Consider the following 11441-nt stretch of genomic DNA (forward strand, 5'->3'; position numbering starts at 1 on the left):
CTACGTGTCGGAACGTGACACTCCGATCCATTATTCCTACCGTGTCGGAACGTGACACTCCGATCCCCTAATGCTACGTGTCGGAACGTGACACTCCGATCCATTATTCCTACCGTGTCGGAACGTGACACTCCGATCCCCTAATCCTACGTGTCGGAACGTGACACTCCGATCCATTATTCCTACCGTGTCGGAACGTGACACTCCGATCCCCTAATGCTACGTGTCGGAACGTGACACTCCGATCCATTATTCCTACCGTGTCGGAACGTGACACTCCGATCCCCTAATCCTACGTGTCGGAACGTGACACTCCGATCCATTATTCCTACCGTGTCGGAACGTGACACTCCGATCCCCTAATGCTACGTGTCGGAACGTGACACTCCGATCCATTATTCCTACCGTGTCGGAACGTGACACTCCGATCCCCTAATCCTACGTGTCGGAACGTGACACTCCGATCCATTATTCCTACCGTGTCGGAACGTGACACTCCGATCCCCTAATGCTACGTGTCGGAACGTGACACTCCGATCCATTATTCCTACCGTGTCGGAACGTGACACTCCGATCCCCTAATCCTACGTGTCGGAACGTGACACTCCGATCCATTATTCCTACCGTGTCGGAACGTGACACTCCGATCCCCTAATGCTACGTGTCGGAACGTGACACTCCGATCCATTATTCCTACCGTGTCGGAACGTGACACTCCGATCCCCTAATCCTACGTGTCGGAACGTGACACTCCGATCCATTATTCCTACCGTGTCGGAACGTGACACTCCGATCCCCTAATGCTACGTGTCGGAACGTGACACTCCGATCCATTATTCCTACCGTGTCGGAACGTGACACTCCGATCCCCTAATCCTACGTGTCGGAACGTGACACTCCGATCCATTATTCCTACCGTGTCGGAACGTGACACTCCGATCCCCTAATGCTACGTGTCGGAACGTGACACTCCGATCCATTATTCCTACCGTGTCGGAACGTGACACTCCGATCCCCTAATCCTACGTGTCGGAACGTGACACTCCGATCCATTATTCCTACCGTGTCGGAACGTGACACTCCGATCCCCTAATGCTACGTGTCGGAACGTGACACTCCGATCCATTATTCCTACCGTGTCGGAACGTGACACTCCGATCCCCTAATCCTACGTGTCGGAACGTGACACTCCGATCCATTATTCCTACCGTGTCGGAACGTGACACTCCGATCCCCTAATGCTACGTGTCGGAACGTGACACTCCGATCCATTATTCCTACCGTGTCGGAACGTGACACTCCGATCCCCTAATCCTACGTGTCGGAACGTGACACTCCGATCCATTATTCCTACCGTGTCGGAACGTGACACTCCGATCCCCTAATGCTACGTGTCGGAACGTGACACTCCGATCCATTATTCCTACCGTGTCGGAACGTGACACTCCGATCCCCTAATCCTACGTGTCGGAACGTGACACTCCGATCCATTATTCCTACCGTGTCGGAACGTGACACTCCGATCCCCTAATGCTACGTGTCGGAACGTGACACTCCGATCCATTATTCCTACCGTGTCGGAACGTGACACTCCGATCCCCTAATCCTACGTGTCGGAACGTGACACTCCGATCCATTATTCCTACCGTGTCGGAACGTGACACTCCGATCCCCTAATGCTACGTGTCGGAACGTGACACTCCGATCCATTATTCCTACCGTGTCGGAACGTGACACTCCGATCCCCTAATCCTACGTGTCGGAACGTGACACTCCGATCCATTATTCCTACCGTGTCGGAACGTGACACTCCGATCCCCTAATGCTACGTGTCGGAACGTGACACTCCGATCCATTATTCCTACCGTGTCGGAACGTGACACTCCGATCCCCTAATCCTACGTGTCGGAACGTGACACTCCGATCCATTATTCCTACCGTGTCGGAACGTGACACTCCGATCCCCTAATGCTACGTGTCGGAACGTGACACTCCGATCCATTATTCCTACCGTGTCGGAACGTGACACTCCGATCCCCTAATCCTACGTGTCGGAACGTGACACTCCGATCCATTATTCCTACCGTGTCGGAACGTGACACTCCGATCCCCTAATGCTACGTGTCGGAACGTGACACTCCGATCCATTATTCCTACCGTGTCGGAACGTGACACTCCGATCCCCTAATCCTACGTGTCGGAACGTGACACTCCGATCCATTATTCCTACCGTGTCGGAACGTGACACTCCGATCCCCTAATGCTACGTGTCGGAACGTGACACTCCGATCCATTATTCCTACCGTGTCGGAACGTGACACTCCGATCCCCTAATCCTACGTGTCGGAACGTGACACTCCGATCCATTATTCCTACCGTGTCGGAACGTGACACTCCGATCCCCTAATGCTACGTGTCGGAACGTGACACTCCGATCCATTATTCCTACCGTGTCGGAACGTGACACTCCGATCCCCTAATCCTACGTGTCGGAACGTGACACTCCGATCCATTATTCCTACCGTGTCGGAACGTGACACTCCGATCCCCTAATGCTACGTGTCGGAACGTGACACTCCGATCCATTATTCCTACCGTGTCGGAACGTGACACTCCGATCCCCTAATCCTACGTGTCGGAACGTGACACTCCGATCCATTATTCCTACCGTGTCGGAACGTGACACTCCGATCCCCTAATGCTACGTGTCGGAACGTGACACTCCGATCCATTATTCCTACCGTGTCGGAACGTGACACTCCGATCCCCTAATCCTACGTGTCGGAACGTGACACTCCGATCCATTATTCCTACCGTGTCGGAACGTGACACTCCGATCCCCTAATGCTACGTGTCGGAACGTGACACTCCGATCCATTATTCCTACCGTGTCGGAACGTGACACTCCGATCCCCTAATCCTACGTGTCGGAACGTGACACTCCGATCCATTATTCCTACCGTGTCGGAACGTGACACTCCGATCCCCTAATGCTACGTGTCGGAACGTGACACTCCGATCCATTATTCCTACCGTGTCGGAACGTGACACTCCGATCCCCTAATCCTACGTGTCGGAACGTGACACTCCGATCCATTATTCCTACCGTGTCGGAACGTGACACTCCGATCCCCTAATGCTACGTGTCGGAACGTGACACTCCGATCCATTATTCCTACCGTGTCGGAACGTGACACTCCGATCCCCTAATCCTACGTGTCGGAACGTGACACTCCGATCCATTATTCCTACCGTGTCGGAACGTGACACTCCGATCCCCTAATGCTACGTGTCGGAACGTGACACTCCGATCCATTATTCCTACCGTGTCGGAACGTGACACTCCGATCCCCTAATCCTACGTGTCGGAACGTGACACTCCGATCCATTATTCCTACCGTGTCGGAACGTGACACTCCGATCCCCTAATGCTACGTGTCGGAACGTGACACTCCGATCCATTATTCCTACCGTGTCGGAACGTGACACTCCGATCCCCTAATCCTACGTGTCGGAACGTGACACTCCGATCCATTATTCCTACCGTGTCGGAACGTGACACTCCGATCCCCTAATGCTACGTGTCGGAACGTGACACTCCGATCCATTATTCCTACCGTGTCGGAACGTGACACTCCGATCCCCTAATCCTACGTGTCGGAACGTGACACTCCGATCCATTATTCCTACCGTGTCGGAACGTGACACTCCGATCCCCTAATGCTACGTGTCGGAACGTGACACTCCGATCCATTATTCCTACCGTGTCGGAACGTGACACTCCGATCCCCTAATCCTACGTGTCGGAACGTGACACTCCGATCCATTATTCCTACCGTGTCGGAACGTGACACTCCGATCCCCTAATGCTACGTGTCGGAACGTGACACTCCGATCCATTATTCCTACCGTGTCGGAACGTGACACTCCGATCCCCTAATGCTACGTGTCGGAACGTGACACTCCGATCCATTATTCCTACCGTGTCGGAACGTGACACTCCGATCCCCTAATGCTACGTGTCGGAACGTGACACTCCGATCCATTATTCCTACCGTGTCGGAACGTGACACTCCGATCCCCTAATGCTACGTGTCGGAACGTGACACTCCGATCCATTATTCCTACCGTGTCGGAACGTGACACTCCGATCCCCTAATGCTACGTGTCGGAACGTGACACTCCGATCCATTATTCCTACCGTGTCGGAACGTGACACTCCGATCCCCTAATGCTACGTGTCGGAACGTGACACTCCGATCCATTATTCCTACCGTGTCGGAACGTGACACTCCGATCCCCTAATGCTACGTGTCGGAACGTGACACTCCGATCCATTATTCCTACCGTGTCGGAACGTGACACTCCGATCCCCTAATGCTACGTGTCGGAACGTGACACTCCGATCCATTATTCCTACCGTGTCGGAACGTGACACTCCGATCCCCTAATGCTACGTGTCGGAACGTGACACTCCGATCCATTATTCCTACCGTGTCGGAACGTGACACTCCGATCCCCTAATGCTACGTGTCGGAACGTGACACTCCGATCCATTATTCCTACCGTGTCGGAACGTGACACTCCGATCCCCTAATGCTACGTGTCGGAACGTGACACTCCGATCCATTATTCCTACCGTGTCGGAACGTGACACTCCGATCCCCTAATGCTACGTGTCGGAACGTGACACTCCGATCCATTATTCCTACCGTGTCGGAACGTGACACTCCGATCCCCTAATGCTACGTGTCGGAACGTGACACTCCGATCCATTATTCCTACCGTGTCGGAACGTGACACTCCGATCCCCTAATGCTACGTGTCGGAACGTGACACTCCGATCCATTTATCTCATTATTTCAGTTCATCAAGCTTTCTTTATGTCAAGCGTCATCTTAATAGAGAGGATTTAAGATTGAAGATTCAACAGTCTCATCATTCTAAACACCACAGTTATACGATCACAACATACAAACACACAATCAAGTATATAGAAGACTTTACAATATCACCCAATACATATCAATCGCTATTAAGAGTTTACTATCACATAGCATAAACCATAACCTACCTCCACCGAAGAATCGTGATCGAGCAAGCTATCTCCCCAATGCCTTTTGCTTTCCTCTTCGTTCTCTCTTTCTCGCTCGTTCTCCCTCTCTGCTTCTTTTTATTTTTCTTCTCCAGATTCTTTTTCTTTTACCCTAATTATCATATAATTCATTATGATAAAAGTAACCCATTATTTATTTTAAAGTTATCTCCTTTAACCCCCAAGTAAATAAATTATTAAACTTACCCCACTAATTTCATAAAGTTTGTCATGAATAGTCCAAAACACCCCTTTAAAACCTTTAGCAGAAATCCGACCCAGTTGGGGTTACGCAACCTGTGACGGCCCGTCGTGTCTACGACGGTCCGTCCTGCAGGTCCGTCACAAAGTTCAGAGAGTTAAATTCAGTAAAGGGGTTTGTGACGGTCCGTCGTATCTACGACGGTCCGTGCTGCAGTTCCGTCGTGAAGTTCAGAGAGTCGATCTCAGTACCCAGATTTCAGAGTTGAAGTGTTTTGGAACGTAAACCCTCGACGGTCCATCGTGATCATGACGGTCCGTCGCCTGATCCGTCGAGCCAGTCAGTTTTTTATCAAAAATAGTTCTACTGCTCGAACCGACTAAACAGGTCGTTACATATGTTCACACTAAGAAATAGTTAATTTTACTTTTGTCATATAATTGTTTTACAAAAGTAGGGTCATCATGTAGGGAATTAATTAAAAATGAAGTTTTTAATGTTGGAAAAAAATTGCATTTTTGATCTTCCTTATAAGAGATATATACCGAAACATGTATTATTTAGGATGCAAATTACAAATAAAGGGTGACAAATTCATTGGTATATGACATGAGAGGGGAGAGAATTGAGGAGTGAATGAAATGAAGAATGTGTTAGTGTCTATTTACTTGAGTCATGGACTTAGTTATAGAAAAATCTTATAATTTATAGTTTCTAGAATCATCATGTAACTTATGTAGGAAATTTAGCCTCTTGAAAAAATATTTTGACAAATTTAAAAATAAAATTTATAGAATTTTAAAATAAATTATATATGAAATGACCATATTATCCTTGATTGTCTACAACTTCATATTTTTATATAATAGAAAAATATCAAATTTTGACCCCATCAACTTTAAATTTAAATCAAACTTACGTTAGTTCACCCTTCAGGTTAATATGTTTGAAATCAAATAAAAGTAAAATTTTGATTATATATTTTAATGAAGAACTACTCATTTATAATCTAGTAAACATTTTTAGTTTAGTTTAAATGCAAATATACCATCCTATTCATTTTATTTGTAAAGTTACTTTTTGACATTTTTTAAAATATTATTTATTTTAATATCACAACTAATTTTATTTATTCTTTAATTTCAATCTAATATATATTATTAATTTATTACACTTAATTATTTCTGTTGAGATATATTAATTAGAGTAAAAATAAAATTAAATGTAATTAACTTTTTTTTTAAATAATAAATTTTTATATTAAAGTTGGCATTTGTAGTAAGTATAATGAATAGAAAAAACTATCAATAATTGAATTAAAGTGATAGTAAAATAGAGTAATGAGTAAATATCACAATAAGTCATAAAAAAGTGAAGTAATAACAAAATGAGTTAATGATAATCATAATAACTAAAAATATTTCTAGAACCATTTAGTTTTCTTGTTATCATTCTTGATAGATTTTTGTTTTCGTGAAGTTATATTTTTAACTTTGATTATCATTTGCTTCATATATAGAAAGACGTTTCTAGAATTATTCATTATTTTTGCCATTTTTCTTAATATATTTTTGTTAGACTGAAATTATATTTTCATTCGCGGTCGTCTTAAATACAAATATATCATCATATTCATTTTCTTTGTAAAATTATTTTTTAATATCTTTTCCTTTATTTCAATCTAATATATATTATTAATTTTATCACACTTATTTATTTTGAAGTATATAAATTAGAATCAAAATAAAGGTGAAAATAATTAATTCATAATGTATTTCTATATTAAAGTAGGCATTTTTGATAAGCAGAATGAATAGAAAAAATATTAAGAGTTAGATTAAAGTAATAGTAAAATAGAGTAATTAATAGATATTACAATTACTCACAAAAAAAAGTGAAGTAATAACAAATTAAATTAAAAGTAATAACAATATCTGAAGATGTTTCTAGAAATATTTAATTTTTTTGTTATCATTTTTGATAGATTTTTGTTAGCGTGAAATTACATTTTTACCCTTAATCATTATTCACTTCATATAAAAAAAGATGTTTCTAGAATTATTTACTATCTTTCTTAATACATTTTTAGTAGAATGAAATTACGCTTTTACCTTTGGTCGTCCTACCACTTCACTCTTGTATATAATAGTAAAATAGGAAAATGATAGAAATTCCACCTTTTAAGTTCTCTTATTATCATTATCCCCTATTAATTTTACAAAGGAAAAATTAGCAAACTAATCAAAATCAATAACTTAATTAGTAAAAAAATTTACTACTTTACAAATATTAGTTAAAATGTTAAAAATGTCATTATTTTGAAAAGAATATGTATTCTAATTAAACTCTTATTTTATCTCCTAAAAAAATAATTTATTTACATTTTCATGTATATCCATAGTTCACTTTTCCTAAATTATTTTTATTTAAAAAAATCAAAATCTGCAAATTTTTCCATATCTGTCTCTTCTACATTTGTCCCATAAGTAAAACAAATAAAATTCTCTTTGTCCATATTTTCCTGTACATATTCCTATTCAACCTTCAAATCCTTCTTCTCTTCAACCCCACTTTTCTTATTATCTTCTACCGAAATGTTGTTTTTTTATCTTCAAAATTTGGATTCACACAAATTCCTCTAATGAAGATATTTTCATCGTTATCTTCTTTTTTTAGATTCAGTTTCTGATTTTATTGTTGTTTAAATCATTCTTATTTGGTGAGAGTAGGATACTTCTTGTTTATAACTATAAAACACTCTTCAATGGATGATTATAAGAGACACTATTCATCTTAGTAAAATGATTTCTAGTGAGTTTCCATCATTTAATCCATGTATTACTCAAGGAATAGCGGATATTGTAAGATCTGCTTCTAAAATGAGGGAAGAGAGACGATAAGAACAAAGTCTTCATCAAATTCAGATTGAAAACGTAACTCGAATGGTACAAGAAAATTACGGAGAAGACCAAATTGTTGATGAAGAGGTATTTAAATATTTTTGCATGTTGAGTCGAAGTTAAAGAACAATTTGTTCAACAATGTGTATTGAATATATTTGTAAATTTCTTGTTATGTACACTGTGAAATATTTATTAGTTTGTATTTTGTATTCAGTTGTTATTTTATTATTGTATTTTGGGGTCAGGTTTTGTTAATTTTTATAATGTATCTTTTTTTATTCACTCCTTTATGTTTTTTCACATTTGTGGATATTCAATAATTTATGAATACATTTTACAGGACTATGATATTTCAGATTTTATTAATGAACTTTTGTTGGATTTGTGTTGTATGCTATGAAATTTTTATGTATTTGTTGTATTTATGTTATATGATTATTGTTAATGAATTCATTTTGGGTGATTTTGGATTTAGGTGTGTTTATACTAATTGTACTTTGTGTGAGCCTTGTTTGTATCCGTAAAGTAAATATACACATTGTAATGCTATTTGTATGTTTCAAAGTAAATACATATTAGTTGTATTTAGTGTATACTTATTGTAATTTGGATTCAGATGTGTTTATTCAGTGTATTCTTATTGTATTCACACTAAAGAAAACTTTCCAAGTCACGAATAAAGTCATGAATAGAGTTGTTAACGAAATCAGAATTAAGTAACTAATATATGTATTCACAATTGTACTTGCATTATGTTATGAACAAAACTTTATTCAAGTCATATCACTTACTTTATACATAACAATCATCATGTTATGAACAAAATTTCATCATAGTAATTAATATTATGTATTCACAACAGTAACTCTTCATATTTCATAAAAGTTCCTTGACTTATACATATACAAAACAAACATTGAAACTATATGAATTTCAGAACAAACGCTTACAACATACATTACATTGATCATATTTGTTTCGTTAAGGAATACAACTTATTCAAATAGTCATACGTTATCCATAGTTCATACAATTTACAACCAAAACAGAATATGAACGAAAACAGAAAACGGACGAAAACAAACTACTTGTTTAAAATTATACGAAATCTGGATACTACGCTTTACAATTATTTACAACAAAATTTTTAATTTTTCCGTTTTATATCAATTTCAAATATACGAAAACAGAATATGATTAACAATTATATCTATTATAAACAATTAGAAAAAGAATATGGAAGAAGCAATTATCTCGTCGAATTTGTACGAAAATCTTAAAAATAAAAGTTGAGAGAATTCATCAGATTTTAGGAGTGTTGGTTGATTTTTGAATCTTTTGATTTTTTGTAACTGATGAGAGTTTTAAGCAATACTTTCCACCTTTAGTTTTTTTCTCTCCCCTTAATTTCTCCTTTCTGTTTTAAATATTTGTATTCTTTCAATTTAAACAATTAAAAAATAGATTAAAAAGATATATAATAAACTAAAATTGTGACATTTTTACTAAATAATGAAAGTATTGACAATGAGTCCTCTTAAATAACAAAATAATGATATTTTGAAAAATTTATCCCTCATTTTCACGCATTAGAGTAATGTATCAACGCATCAAATTATTGTATCTCACGCATCAAATTAGTGTATCATGTATAAAATGTAATGTATCTTACTTAAGGATTAATGTATCTCGCATATCATATTAATGTATCAGCGTATCAAATTAATGTATCTCACGCATCAAATTAGTGTATCATGTATAAAATGTAATGTATCTTACTTAACGATTAATGTATCTCGCGTATCATATTAATGTATCAGCGCTTATATTATTTTATCGATTCTGTAATTATAAACTTATAAGGACAAATAGTAATTTTGCCTTAAAAGTATGTGATTTCTGTCCTTTATCCTTAAGATTATAGTAAAAATAATTCAATTTATAAGTTTTTGGTTAAATGACAATAGAATTTTGTCTAATATTTTGGAACTTTTAAGTTAAATACTTAACACTTTTTACATTCTGATAAGATTTCTAACAGCAATAACTAAGTTATTATATAGTAAAAAATAGCTCACATTTTATTAATTTTTTTTAAAAATCAAATTATATAATAATACTAACTCTTTGTATACGTTACGGTGAGATAGTTCTTGAACTCTGCCGTACAGCCATTTGTATGATCCTTAAGCTATGAAAACTCCTAAAAACTCAATGAGCAAAATATAAATTTTAAGACTCTAGCTATGACTTTTAAGACCTCTTCGTTAGATTTTGACATCAATTACATGCAAAGATTGCTTAAATTCACTTTTATAATATTATTTAAAAGTGAAAAACATATTTTTGAGCTAGGATGTTTATTTTTCAAAGAAATAGGGAAGAGTAATTGTTCATACCCTCGAGACACCATCATGACTATTACTTTTAAATTTATTTTGAAAAGAGAGATGTAAAATGAGAGTAATTGTTATTAGGTAAACAATGATATTAGTTACTATGGAAATAGTAATTAAGTATTCAATATGGATAGTCTATTTTCATTTTTTATTTTCTACTATCACCGACTTTTTTCACATGATTGTTTACAAGTCTTTTTAGTAAATAGTGTGACACGAATAGAATCAAATTTGCAATGTTTTCTATAAGTTGTGAACTGATGAATAATATTTTGTATTGATTCTGAACTTTTCGTATTATAACTATTCCCCTCAACTGATTGAATATTTTTGTCACGATCCAAAACGAGCCGCGAGTGGCACCCACACTTATCCTACTATGTGAGCGAACCAACCAATCTAAACCCCAACATTTTAACCATAATGAACAAAATACGATGCGGAAGACTTAAAACTCATTAACGAAATCAATTAAATAACTTCTAAAATTTATCAATCATTATCCCCAAAATCTGGAAGTCATCACCACAAGAACATCTATCCTCAAATTACTAATCTAAGAGTATCTAAGAAGCTAAAATAAGTAAAAAGCTAGTCCATGCCGGAATTTCAAGGCATCAAGACATGAAGAGGAAGATCCAGTCCAAGCTAGAAGCAATAGCTCACCCTGAAATCTGGCTTGATGAAGACTGGCTAGAGTTGCGGTTGAGTTGAAGACGATGGCACGTTTGCTGCACTCCACAAATAACAAAGAAAAACAATTACAAGTAGGGGTCAGTACAAAACACGAGTACTGAGTAGGTATCATCGGCCAACTCAAAATAGAAAGCAATATATTTCAG

The sequence above is a fragment of the Solanum pennellii genome, chromosome 1, assembly GCF_001406875.1.
Source record: "Solanum pennellii chromosome 1, SPENNV200".
Taxonomy (NCBI): Eukaryota; Viridiplantae; Streptophyta; class Magnoliopsida; order Solanales; family Solanaceae; genus Solanum; species Solanum pennellii.